This window comes from Canis lupus, chromosome 1, assembly GCF_048164855.1.
Source record: "Canis lupus baileyi chromosome 1, mCanLup2.hap1, whole genome shotgun sequence".
NCBI lineage: Eukaryota > Metazoa > Chordata > Mammalia > Carnivora > Canidae > Canis > Canis lupus.
In genome coordinates this window covers 15,636,476-15,650,621 of record NC_132838.1, presented here as the reverse complement: position 1 = coordinate 15,650,621, position 14,146 = coordinate 15,636,476, and the positions used below count along the sequence as shown (strand labels likewise).

At 52.4% G+C, this 14,146-nt stretch overlaps 1 protein-coding gene across 19 annotated transcripts in view; it reads right to left on the bottom strand.

Moving 5' to 3' along the window:
* RNF152 (ring finger protein 152) overlaps positions 1 to 5,613 on the bottom strand; it is a 202,633-nt gene extending 197,020 nt beyond the window's left edge. For 18 of the 19 annotated variants that reach the window (XR_012028526.1, XR_012028529.1, XR_012028530.1 and 15 more), the window contains exon 1: positions 5,419 to 5,613. The gene's annotated coding sequence lies outside the window, so the exon portion shown is untranslated. Of the gene's footprint in view, positions 1 to 4,200; positions 4,339 to 5,418 lie in introns of those variants that run through there. The other variant, XR_012028512.1, reaches the window with a different exon arrangement.
* Between the last annotated feature and the right edge of the window lie 8,533 nt (positions 5,614 to 14,146).

Genomic DNA, 14,146 nt, shown 5'->3' with positions numbered 1-14,146 from the left:
CCACCTCCCTCCGGGCTTCTGGAGGTTACCTCGGCCGGCCGGGCACCTCATTCACCCCTTAAGTGTCCCCCACCTGGTCGGCCAAGTTCATTATGAAGTTCAAGGGCCGGGCACTCGGAGGCCAAACATAATACAGAAGTGTCTTCTGGAGCTTCTCAAATAGATTTCAAGACTAGTTCCTCTGGACTTAACGCCCTCAGCCCAACCCCACGCCGCTGAACCGCCCCCCGGGTGGCTCGGGGTCTCCGATGGGCTCTACGTGGTGCTCCCGGTGGTGCTCCCAGCTGGCTTCTCAGCCACTCGCTTCCAGCTTTCCCTCCCTTGGGGTGCAATGTTTTGTCACTCGAGGGGAGCAGAGGGCAGCCTCCGCATTCTTAGGCGAAGGCCGACGTCCCCGAGTCACTGTGACTCGAAGTCCCCTAGTCACTGTGACTCGGGCCCGCTGTCATCCCACCCTACCACCTGGCTAGGGAGAGCTGCTTTATAAAAGTGGCTTCAGCAAGGTGATCCCTGAGCCAGAGCCATACTATTCGGTTAAATTCCACGCTTCGGGGGCAGCCCCAATGGCCCAGTGGTTTAGCGCCGCCTTCGGCCCAGGGCGTGATCCTGGAGACGCAGGATCGAGTCCCACGTCGGGCTCCCTGCATGGAGCTGCTTCTCCCTCTGCCTGTGTCTCTGCCTCTCTCTCTCTGTGTCTCTCATGAATAAATAAATAAAATCTTTAAAAAAAATAAATTCCACACTTCGGCTGAAGGTACTTCTCTAATCCTAAAAATTCCAATCCATGCCTGCATTTATCACAACATGAACAGAGCTGTTTGAGTAACCAGCCCCTCCTACAGCAAAATCTCTCTACGAGCCACCAACTACTTAATCCACCGACCCTCGCAACACCTATTCTTCAGCATCCAAGTATTTTTAGGGACAAGGCAACATGGAAGGCTTGAAAACTTATCACTCTGGTTGTCAACAGGATTTGCTGATGGAAGCATGAATGTCCCAGAACTCTGGGTGTTCTGCTGAGCCTGTGACCAGAAAATGCCCCTCGTCCAAAATGCTTTTTTTCTAAACATCGGAGTAACAAGGGGGAGACCCAAGGCCACCCTACGCACGTTCCTGTCCCCTCGTGAAGTCTCCTCTGTGGCCCTGTGATCTTTGCTGTGGGAGGCCGCCCCCCCGTGTGACACTAGGCCCACTGCCACTCCTTTTCTACCCCAGGCTGTTCCAAACGAACTCAGGAAGTCTTAGACGAGAGGCAGATGGTGAGGAAAAGAAGGTCTGTAAGTACCAGCTCTCTATTACATAATGCTAAGCACAGAACCTCCTAGAACTAACCCTAGAACGATCTCCTGCCCTAGCACTTCAGAATAAACAACTACTAAAACAGGCAACAAGAGAGAACACTGTTAATTTTTTTTTATTTGATGATCAGTGTACAATCATGCTAGTAAATATAATACCAACATATCAGTAAATACCACGTTGGGGTAGGACCAGAGCCTTGAAGATATTTATCATTCATTCTTTCACTTGATACTCACGTAATATCCAGTGTCTACAAAGCATGAGCTAACCCCACGGGAACACACTCTATAACCTCATCTGGGCCACGTGACCTGTAGCAGTCATTAGTGATGCTCACCTATATCCAGTGCCCCCTTTTTCAGGACAAGAGAAACTGAACTGTGATTGAAATGGGGTCACAGGACTAGCTCTGGCTAAAGCAATGCAAGTCACTTCTGGGTCCGATCATGTCACTCACACAGCAAGATCCTCCACAGTTTCCTTTCCCACACTGCACACTCAAGACCATACCTCCATTGATTCGGGTCTTCGAGTGACTACGATGAGCAGGGCCTACCTGCTGACCACGCTGGACACACAGCAGGGGAAAGAAAGAAATTGTATTTAGCCACTGAGATCTGGAGGTGATTTCTTACTGCAGCATAACTGAACCTAAACTGCCAATAACATCACTGTGGAGAAAAAGGGAGAAGCCTGCAAAAAGTGCCTCTCCCCCAGCTGTTCTCTCAGTCCGATAATAGAAAAAAAAAAGCAGAGTTTGTTTCAAAATTCGAGTAATTCTTTGAAATGCAGAGGGTTTCAGACAGGACAGACGGGTTCAAGCAACTCTGAGGGAATAAGGAACGAAACAGAATGACCTTTCAGCAATGGCGAAATCTAAACATTCCTGTGGAATTCAGCTGAAGAGTTTAAAGACCATGAAGAAAAGGTCACCTTCTGACAACAGGTCCAGTCACTTAGGAAGTAGTGATCTCCCCGATGAAAGAGGCATTCAACAATCCTATGCCCCTCCCTCGGAAGTCCAATACCACCCTTTGTTCCTCTCTCCCCAGCTTCCATGGAACTTAATTAGAATCAAGTCTTCAATAAGCTCCCTGAAGGTGGTTCATATTTATGTCTCCAGACAGCACCACTCCGCACCCCACCCCTGGGCATCTCTCACAGAGCCTATTATTTATCAGGTGCTTGATAAACATCTGCTGAATGAATTAAACAAATAGTGGAGAAAGGACTCGGGCACTGGAGGCAAAGGTTGGTCTAACAACCCTTTGGGCTCCCCCAACCCACAGCTAAACACACTATGGCAGACGTCTGGGGGTGGGGAGCCTCCACCTAAAAAAAAAACAAAATAAGCATCAATACAACACTTTATTATGATTTATTACTGCACACAGTCTACAGCCACAGTGAAGCCTAACGCTGCTGTATGGTTATCTTTGTTCTTGGACGTGCATTTACATGTGCGGGCAGCTGTTTTCCCATGTGGAATTTTGTGTGTGAGGTATTTATTTTTTCTATTAAAAAAAAAACCACACCCTTTGTTTCTATTGCATTATTACACTCCTTATTATCCCATCACGTGGCTTTTCCTCTCGCAGGAACACAGCACACACCCTGCATTACTGCTGACAAAAAAAATTACTTGTCAAAATACCTCTATCCGAGCACCACTGCAAATCTGCTCTTCCCAAAGCGGCGGTCTTTGTCTCAGCTGGGACCAGCTAACTCCTTTACTTCTCCTAGTGATTCCTGGATGCTCTGAGTAGAAGGACACATGCCAGTGGCACTTGGGCTTTTGTAAAGTCACCTTTCAGGACTCCCCTAGAGGTGAATGACAAACCCTTCAAGTTTTTTAATTTTATTTTTCAAGGGCTTGGGGTGGGGGTGCAGAGGTGTTGGGGGGGCGGATGGCGAGGGGACAGCCTGCCATAGACACAGCGCTGCTGTTGCTGCAGTGCCAGAGAGAGCACCAGGAGCCTTGGGCCCTCAGTGATCCCTTCTTCCTACAAGATAAACCTTGAGTCCACCTCCATAAGCATCCTCCTTCCCGGCTCGGCGTGCGGGGTGCCAGGACTCTGCCCTCTAGGAGACAATGCCAATGCCAAGGTGATCCGACACGTCTGAAGGTGACGTTTTCATTGTGCTCCATCAAGATAACCCCAGACTGAGTTAGGCTGACATGGAAACAGAACTATCCTTGGAAAGAAAGGGGCAGGCCAGAGTTTTTGGACAAGAACCAACAACCTAAAGATAAAATGCAGACTGAGAGCCTAATGGTTCATGGCTATGTAAATGGAAACTTAACTAAAGCTCTGCTTCTGGTGGCTTTCTGCTCTCCCCGCCGCCCTCGGTTCCACCTCCCAGTAACTTGCTGCTGGCACGTCCCTCCCGAGATTGCAAACACTATTACAATGAAGGCTTGCAGGACAGGCATTATTTCATAAGAAGGTTACTACATCTGACCAATGCCCTAATTGAGCGCTGGTCAAATTTATAATCGGCCTGACGATGATACCTTTTCAACAAGCGATAGCCACGAAGAGACCGAAGCCAAAACATATCACTACAGATAAGAAAGCAGGCACCTATCCAAACCCCAAGCCCGGATACAATTGCCTCCGTACTCCACGCATCCAAATTCCCAGCAGTGCAAACCGGGGGGAACGGATTCGAGCCCAAAGGCACCCCTGCCCTCAACGACTTCTCCCAAAGCAAGGTTTCGAGGCATTTGCAGTCTCCTCCTCAGGACCGGGAGGCAGCGGCAGCCCCCCGCTGTCCACACCGGCAGGAAAGCGACGGGTGGTGCAGAAAGCAACCCGAGCGGCCCCGTGCAGACGCCGTTGGCCCCAATGACCCCGAGACACCCCGGCGGCTACCCAGGCTGCTGGGGGTTACCTGAAGCTGTCACCGAGGCCCTTTCACCCCCTCCTGCGTGATGACATCAAGTGGAAATGGTAACGCGTTTGGGAGGCAAGAGGCTGACAAGCAGGAAGCACAATTGAGCTTGAGCTTTGTTCAGCCTGCAGTGAAGCCCGCGCAGGAAGGGTCAGGCTCGCGCAGCCGGGAGAGGCATCCAGGCGGCGTCCCCGGCTGCCGCGGGGGGGGGGGGGGGGGGGGGGCGCGGGGCCCGCCGGCCGCGGAGGGGGCGTAACGCCGCCTAATTGCCTCCCGGGGATAAATACCCCCTCCTCCCCCTCCGCTGCAGTCCCCCCGCCCCCAAGTTCTCCTCCACCGGCAAGTGTAACCCCGCCAGAAGCAAGCCGCACGAGGGGGCGAAGAAGAGCATCTCGGGGCAAAGACACGCGAGCGAGATGTGCCAGCGCACGGGGCTACGGGCACGCGGGGCGCCGGGCCCCCGCCCCGACACACGCGCCCGCGCCGCACCGCGCACCTGCCCGCCGCCCCCGGGTCGCGTCCCCGCCCGGCCGCTCTGCTCGGCCCCACGCCGCGCCCCCCCGCCCCGCCCCCGCCCCCGCCCCCCGCGGCGCCCCACGCGTCCTGCTTTGTCCTGCCGCTGCCCTCCGGGAGCAGGGCCGGGGCACGTGGGGCGCACAAAAGACCCCCAACCTCCGGCCCGCCACCGCTCCCGCTCCCCTACCCGCCCCCCAGAGGGGTTCCCGGGGCGCCGAGCGGCGCGCGAGGGCAACTTCTGGGGCGTGGGGACCTGCTCGCCCGGGCCGGCGGGGGCGGGGGGGCGGCGGGGGGCGCGGCCGGGGCGCGCGCACGTGCACCCTCCGGGGCGCGCTCGCGGGGCTGGAGCTCCAGGGGGCATCCGAGGACTCGGCCGGGCCGCCGGCAGCGCCGCTCCCCCGCCCGGCCGCCAGCCCAACTCCGCCGGCGCTCGCGAGGAACGCAACTCTGGGGACCCCCGCCCCGGCGCCCCGCAGCCCCTCCCCGGGCCCCCGCGGCCCGCCCCCATCCCCTGCCCCGGGGAGCCCCACACACCCGGCGGCGGGTCCCCTGCCCCGCGCCCCCGGCCCCGGCGCGGCCGCCCTGGGGGCGCAGGCATCCCTCCCCGCGCGCCCCTCCCGCCGCCCCGCCCCGGCCCGGCCCGGCCCGGCCCGGCCCGGGGTGGGGGGGTGCGGGGCCGAGAGCGAACCGAAAGTCACCGACCTCTCTCCGCAGCGGGCTCGGGCGCTCCCCACAGAGGCGGCGGCGGCGGCGGCGGCAGCATCGCGGGGTGGTCCCGGCGCGCCCGGCCCCGCTCGGGAGGCGCCCACCTGCCCGCCGCCCTCGGCGCTCCCGGCCGGACCCGCCGCCAGGCGCTCGGCTGCGACCCGAGCTTTTTGTGTCGCCGCCCAGGCTCCGGCACCGAGGGCGGTGGGGCGGGAGGCCGGGCTCCGCGCCCCGCGGCACCGCCCCTCCCGGCGGCTCCGCCCCCTCCACCCCCCTGCGGCGGCCGGTCCTGGACGTCGGTCTGTCCGCCCGCCCGCCCGCCCGCCCGCGATCGCACCCCCACCCCCACCCCCACCCCCGACGGAGGAGCCGCCCACCCCGTGCCCACGTGCGCCCTCGCCGGGACCTGGACGGGGCCTCCCCAGCGCGCGGGGACCTGAGCCGCGAGCAGGTGCGAGAGGAGGCCCCGGAACCCGGCCCGGGGTCCACGCGTTGCGGCTCCAGAACCTGCCCTGGCACCCGCGCCGCCGCTAGAGATACTTTTTGGCTGCCCCTGAAAGTTCGCATCATCCAAGCAGGGAGCGGTCCTGCTTTTGGGAAGGGGAAGACCGAGTGGACGCCCCACCGCCTGGCTCCCGGGGCGGGGGAGAGCTGCGCGCCCTGAGGTTCTGCGACGGGTGCGACCCACGGGGCCCACCTTCTTCTCCACCCTGAAACCCAATTCCTGCCGAGGGAAGATGCTTAGAATGACTAGTTCCTCCTAGAAAATGTAAAGACGTGGGTCCCTTGCCTCTTGGGTTGACTGCAAAATTGAAGAATGGAAGACGGGGGGTCGCTGGCAGAGGGTGGTACCCATGCTCCTTGGTGCCTTGATAGAGGATTTCCTTGCAGAATGAAGATCCAGAACTCTCTTCTGTGAGTCTGGTAAAGCTAAGCCTACCAATGTGCCTGGACCTCCAGCAGCCCGGTTAACCGAGCGGCCCTGAGTCCAACAACAGAGCTCGCAGCCTTTTCCCTGGCGGCTGGAACGGAGCCGGCTCCACGTTCTGCTGTCTCGTCCACAAAGAGCGAGCTCCCGTTCTGACCTTTCCCAGCAGCTCGCTGAAGTGCTTCTGCCAAGAAAATGAAAAGGAAACCCCGCCAACCCTCGGGGGGCTCTGATGACCTAGTAAAACTCAAAATGTACTCAACTGGCCGTCCTTGTCTTGTTCCACAAGTAAAACCTGTTAACAGTGTTTCCAAATGTGTTGTCACCAAGCACCTACAGAAATCGGTCACCAAGAGACAGCTTTATAGCTTTATAGCTTGATGGGTGTCAGTCCTCTCTTAAGCTCCAAATGAAAGTGTTCACTTGGCCAACCTGTGTCCTTTTGTCCTCTGAAGTCGTAACCTCACTGTGCACCTGGCAGGAGTGAAAGCTAGCTGCGTGTCTGAAAAGCCTCAGGTATGCCTGAAGCAGAAGACCGTAGAAGTCTTTATTTTTGGCCTCCAATTTAGGGCTTTTTTTTTTTTTTTTTTTTTTTTTTTTTAATGAGAAGCTAATGAGAGTATTGAAAACTCTGATGTTGACCAGGAGCTTGGAATAGGATGGTGAATTATCACACCCCGAAATTTCACTAGGACAGTTTAGCCTGTAAATATTATGATGATACAAGAGTGACTCTAAAGACTACTTTTAAGAAGCTAATTTCAGGGACCAGTAATTATTCCAAAATATTTAAACTCTCTTTTTTCTTGTGTTTTCAAAACAATCCTCTGGGAGGATTCAAGCATTCAGCCTGGTGTGGGGTAACTTCCATCCTTACTCAGTCAGTCCTGCTGGCTGGTATATTTTGATTCACACAACATCATGGGTGTTCTCTGCCTTCCGTCCAGTCTTGTAAAGCCTTCACGTAGAGAAGGTTAATTAACTGGGGCAGACTGGGATAGGCCAGTTCTGAGACTAGTTGGGGGCAGGCAGCAACCGATCAAGTCAGGGGAGAAACAGGCAATGACATGTCTGGACAGATTCTTCGGGGAGGCAGTCCCGGGAGCAGGGCAGCTGCAGCCGGGCAGTGATCGGAGCTGCAGGCCGGCGGGCAGCGTGGCCGGAGCTCCTGGCCTCCCACTCACACCAAGTGGGAGTGAGATGGGCCCGAGGCAGCGTCCCAGGTCTTGAAGAACTAGGGTGATTGGGATGGGCTCCGGCACCGGGGAGCAAGATAAAGATCAGTATTCATGAATTCATTCAACACATTATTCCTGGAGTATGGACTGTGTACCAGGAACTTGGCCCCAGGATCAGAACAGAGAAGAAAACAGACCCAAGGTCCTTCCCTCACAGAACACACATTCTAGAAGAGAAAGCAGAGGGGCACCTGGGTGGCTCAGCAGTTGAGCATCTGCCTTTAGCTCAGGTTGTCATCCCAGGGTCCTGGGATCGAGTTCCACATCGGGCTCCCTGCAGGGAGCCTGCTTCTCCCTCTGCCTGTGTCTCTGCCTCTCTCTCTCTCTCTGTCTCTCATGAATAAATAAATAAAATCTTTTTTAAAAAAAGAGAAAGCAGAGACCATACAACAGAAGGAATATAAGTAAAATAAACTGTGTGACGGGGGGGGGGGTGAAAAGGGAAAGGGGAGCAAAGCAAGCAGGAAGGAGGGTGATGAAGTCTCTGAGTGGGAGGGAGGCTAAAATTTCAGTTGGGTGGGCAGGGAGGGCCCCCGGTGAGGAGGTGCCCCTTCAGGAGCATGCTGCAGGAAGTGAGGGAGCGAGGCAGGCCCTAAACGGGGAAAGACTTGCCCTTATCTGACGGGGCACAAGAGTAGGTCTGTACTTCCCACGGGCAAAGGTTGAGATACTAGGACTGGGTCGCAAGGTCAGTCAGACCAGAAACATTCACCTGAGGTTGAAGCAAAGCTGTTTAAATGCAGACAGGGATGAGCTCTCATCTTTGTACCCACAGCATCGAGCACAGGCACCCAACAAATGTTTTATTGGCCTAGGCCCTTAGACCTCTGAGAACCTGGGAGGCTCTGAGATAAAGATGACCCCATAATACCAGGAACAGCCCTTCTATTAGGGATGACCTTCCACAAAAGAATGTGATGATCTTGGGACACCTGGGTGGCTCAGTCACTTAAGCGTCAGACTCTTGGTTTCAGCTTGGGTCGTGATCTCAGGCTCATGACACTTCTGGTCACCAAAGGTGTGGGGTTTTTTCCCCCACAACAGACAATGCTCTGTGACACCAGCTAGGCGTCCTACAACTTAACTCAATTCTGACACTACCTGGAAGACGGGCAGATCCCACAGGTTAAGGATTTAGTCCTACAACACTGCTGCCCTGTCCCCCATGCCGATTCCAAGTCCAGGGTGTCACCTGTGCATCCGACCACCGATGGGACATAGAACAGAGGTTCCCATCACCTCCTCCCTAGGTTTAACTGATCGGTTAGAGTGACTCACAGAGTTCAGGAAAAGTTTACTTATTCTTTATCAGTTTACTATAAAAGGACATGATAAAGGATCCTGATGACCGTCCAGATAGAAGAGATGCGTAGGGCAAGGAAGGTGGGAAGGGGCTGGGAGCTTCTCCGCCCTTTGTCCGTTGGGGATGTTTATGGAGGCTTCATCACACAGGCATGAAGGACCATTTATTAAATCCATGTCCAGCTGCTTTTCCCTTTCTGGAGAAGGGGAAATGGGGCTGAACATCCCAAGCTTCTCATCCCAGTCTGGTCTTTCTGGTGATCGGCACTCACCCAAGGAGCCCACCGAGAGCCACTTCATTAGAACAAAAGACATTCCTATCACCCAGGAAATTCTCAGGGGTGTAGGAACTCCGTGTCAGGAACTGGGGTCAAAGGCCAACTATTAGAATAGATGATGCTCCTGGTGCTCTTATCACTTAGGACATTACAAGGGTTTCAGGAGCTCTGTGCCAGGACCTGGGGACAGAGACCCATAGATATATATGTATGTTTTCTGCTATTTCACACAAATCAATTTGGTTTAAACATCTATTAGGAAGGATGATAATGTGTTTGGTTAAATATGCTTCCTTGGCTTATCATTGACAGCATGTGAAAGCTGGCTCACCATGGGGTGCTCCTTCAATATTTTCAAACAACGTTACTGGGGTACAATTTACAAACCATAAAATCCACTTGTTTTTAAGTGCACAACTATTACTGTAATTTGATTTCAAGCTGCAGTTTTAACATATAAAACTCAGACATGTGAAGCAGAAAACTCACCCTCATCATGGAGCTGGATGAAGATCTTTAGAGGTTGCAAGCCCTGAGTGGGGTTTGTTTCCTGTTCCACTTCCCTCTTTCCTTCCCTTCTTCTCTTCTTGCTTCTCTCCTTGTCCCCCTCCCTCGTCGTTGTGTGTTAGGGGCTCGGGGTAGAAGTTAAAAGATCTTCCCTGCCCTCAAAGATGGGCAAGGCAGTCACAAGAAGCCATGAAAGAGATCATCTCATAAATTTTTTTTAAAGGTTTATTTATTTGAGAGAATGAGAGAGAGAGAATGAGCCAGGGGAGGAGAGAGAATCTGAAGCCGGCTCCGTATTGAGCCCGGAGTGGATTGTTCTATGTGCAAATAAAGGAGAAACCCCCAGGAGCCAGGAGTGAGTTTCTCTTACTCACTTTGCAAACTTATTTTCCCTTATGTGATATTTGCCACCTTAAGGCATGTATAATCTTTTCAAAAGTCTAGAAGAAAAGTCTTAGACTCTATATAGTCTAGACAGTTTAATAATGATTGCTAACAGGAATGCTAACATTTCAAAACTGGTTTTTATTCTGGGGCCCTACTTAAGCCAATTCTGACAGACAAGTTATTCCAATAACGTGTCCTAAGTGAGAAAAGTAATATACTTCACACATTGTCTAATCTCTTACCTACTTAGAACCAGGTACTGTCTACCCAAGGACAACGAAGCTTCATCTGGAACAAAATCCTGAAGTGTTCTGGAAACCCCAAAATTCACAGGATCTACATCTAGATTGCTTTCTAAAAGTGGTGAGGGATTGAACAAAGCCGTCTCGCTTTTTTTTTTTTTCCTGCCTCATCTTTGACACGCACACCCGACATGGCAAATCAGCTGCCGAGGATGATGGGAGCATAGTCAGCGGTAATAGTCAACATGTTTCAGCAGCTGTAAGCCCAGGCGTCTACCAATTCATTTGGATGATGACCATTAACAATATGGCCATTCTGTGTGTCCTGGCTGAATGTCAGCCTTAGACTAATGATGCCAAAGTCCTTCTAGACACCCCCGCCCCCTCAACAGCAGGTATCACATTAGTACAGTTGGGGTTGAGCAAGATCCCCACACCCACCAGTCAGTTGCTACTGTCTGCGCTAAGTATGGTGGAGGGAAATCACTGTAAACTGAGCTCAAGTCCTTGTACTGTACAATCACCGTGAGACACTGTTCTCACTGCCTGCTGGGCTGGGGTGACTACATCCGATCAGCCAGGGAAGGTCTGAAACGTGCAGTTCTTGTCACTCAGGGCCCCTCCCCGCTCCCGATGCACTTCATCCATGCCCATCAATCACTGTTCTCTCTCTCTTTGCTTTCCATCAGCTGCCAGGTTCCTGGAACCCACTTGGATTCCCCTCCTCATGGCCAGATAGATGGTGCAGTGGTGCAGCTTGGAGATAGGAGAAAAGAAAAAAAAGAAAAAAAAAAAAAAAGAAGGAAGTTCCATCTCCATTGTTCAGACCCAGGTCAGAATCTCAGGCTTTGCCCTACTGGTCCAAGAAGCTGGCTCCTGTCCCTCTGGGGTCCAGGCTGTGTAATCCATTCCTAGCCTGCCACTTACTCAACCTGTCACCCCTTAACCTGATCCACATCCAGACCCGGCTTTGCCCACCCCCTCCTCCCCACTGTCTCTGCTCTGAGCCACAATCCTTCTGAGCTGCAATCTTTCCAACACAAGGGAACCACACATCTGTTTCTGGCCCTTTTGGATGGGGAGAGTCAAATCAGGGCACCCTCTAGCAGTCAGGAGGAGCGATGGCACCCCGGCCTGCATCACCTACAGGGCGGACCCTTGTAGAGATCAGGATAGGGCCATGGGGAATCGGATGTTCTCCACTTACCTTCTGCCTCTTTTTGCTTTACTGCCTCCTCTGCTATTACCTCTCCCCCTCCTGGGAGTGGAGCGTGTTGGGAAGGGGGATGGCGTAAAGCACGCCTCACTGCCTTCTCAACCTTCCTGCTTCAGTTGCTTCCCCTTCGCACATCAGACCGTTTGGAAGAACACAAACCATTCTACTACAAGGCAAGAGAACTTCGACATATCAGTGGAGCCCAAAGTCAGTAAATAGCAACTTCTTTTTTTGTTAGTGAACGGTAGCTGGGCCGGTGTTGACCAGAGAGTGTTGCTGACTATTACCAGAGTATTTCCATTCATGCTCTCAAGAACCTTAGCAATAATATGATCACCCCCACTCTACAGACAAGGAACCCGATGTCTACACCATTTACACATCTTGCCCAATAGCACAGGACCTAAGTAATGGTGAACACAAACTAGACCCGGGTCTACCAAACCCAAAGTACTTCCCTAATAGCTGCACCAAGATTCCCACCAGAGACCACGCGCTCCAGGCAGTTCTACTTGATTTGGCTTAAATGCATCTCAGCCTCTTCCAAGCTGCTCCTGTGGTAGCTCCAGGTCAGCAAGTGCCTTCTAAGGCTGACACTGTGGCTCACAGGGCTGCAGGGTCCCAGGCCTCCCCCAGATTTCAAGGGGATCTGCTCTTCCCTATCCTCACCATCACACTTTCTTTGTACCTTACATAGCCACATGGTCTGTATTTATGATTGTCGATCCCCAAAGATTTGGTGCTTTTGGTGCCTTCAGAGTTTCCAAGGGCATTTATATCTCTGTCTCTCACCATGGCCTTGTGTCCCTTCAAACTCTCTCAGGTTTCTCCAACCAGATTCATTTTTACCTTCTGTGAACTCTTTTTTTTTTTTTTTTAAGATTTTGTTTATTTATTCATGAGAATACACAGAGAGAGGAGAGAGAGAGAGAGAGAGAGACAGAGACACAGGCAGAGGGAGAAGCAGGCTCCATGCAGGGAGCCCGACGTGGGACTCGATCCCAGGTCTCCAGGATCAGGCCCTGGGCTGAAGGCGGTGCTAAACCGCTGAGCCACCCGGGCTGCCCCCTTCTGTGAACTCTTATGACCCATCGGTTGTTCTTTTATTTCGTGCGTACTGCATGCTGCCTTACGGCTGCCTCACAGCTGCTCACACATCACTCACATCAACAAGTCCTCAAAGACTGGAAGGTTTTTTTATTTTTTTAAAGATTGTTTTTATTTATTCATGAGAGACATACAGAGAAAGAGAGGCAGAGACACAGGCAGAGGGAGAAGCAGGCTCCATGCAGGGAGCCCGACGTGGGACTCGATCCCAGGTCTCCAGGATCAGGCCCTGGGCTGAAGGCGGTGCTAAACCGCTGAGCCACCCAGGCTGCCCCTGGAAGTCTTGTTTATTTATGTCATCCACCCATGCCCACAGGTCCCAGCATCATACAGAAGAGAGTGCTCATGCCTTGCACATAGTCAGTGCTTAATAAGTATTCATTTTGGAGCACTTGGGTGGCTCAGTTGGTTAAGCATCTGCTTTCAGCTCAGGTCATGATCTCAGGGTCCTGGGATCGAGTTCTACATTGGGCTCCCTGCTCTGCGGGGAGTCTGCTTCTCCTTCTGCCCTTCCCCCAACTCGTTTTCCCCCTCTCTCTCTCTCTCTCTTCCTCTCTCTCTCTCAAATAAATAGATAAAATCTTTTTTTTTTAAATAATAAATGTTCATTTTAATGACTATGCAGGAGTTTCTATTTTCCCTTCTAGAATCATGCTTCCTACAGGCCCTCTCAGAGGTTTTTTCTCTAAGTTCCTCTTCACAAATCTGTTACAACCTAGTCACTCCAGCTCAGCAAAAGTGGGATTTAGGGTTATTTCCAAATCCCATTGGAGAGACAGGTGGGTACAGATGGGATAAAGAATTATGACATAGCATGAGAACTCTCACTCTGGGCCTCAAAGGAAAATAGACTTTCCAATAGCTCTTCTTACCGAATGTTATGGATTGAAATGTGTTCTTTCAAAACGTGTATGTTGAAGTCTTAACCTCCAGTACCTCAGATCATACATTTGAAGGAGGCTCTTTGTAGAAGTAATCAAGTTAAAATAAACGTATTAAAATGGGCCCTAATCCAATATGACCAGTGTCCTTGTAAGAAGGGGAAATTTGGACACGGACACGTACAGAAGAAAGATGACGTGAAGACAGGCAAGAGATGGCCATCTACAAGCCAAGGAGAGAGGCCTGGAACGGATCCCGTCTTCACAGCCCTCAGAAGGAGCCAATCCTGCCAACACCTCAATCTTAGCCTTCTAGCCTCCAGAACTGTGAAACAAATTTCTGATACGTAAGCACCCAGTTTGTGGCCCTTTGTTATGACAGCCCTAGCAAACTAACACACCGTAGGACTCCTGCTCACATACACCTGGATACCACGACCCATGGGGGTATATCCAGGTGCCATCTACTTCCTGAGTACTTACCAACCTTGGCTAAGTTAAAAAAGAGAACCAAGTGAATGCTCATTTAAATGTTGGGGAGAAGAATAGTAATGATGGCTAGCATTCATGAAGCACTTATTGTGTGAATAATGAAATAATGTTCAATGCAATAACGTGAATAATCACCGTTAGGTACTT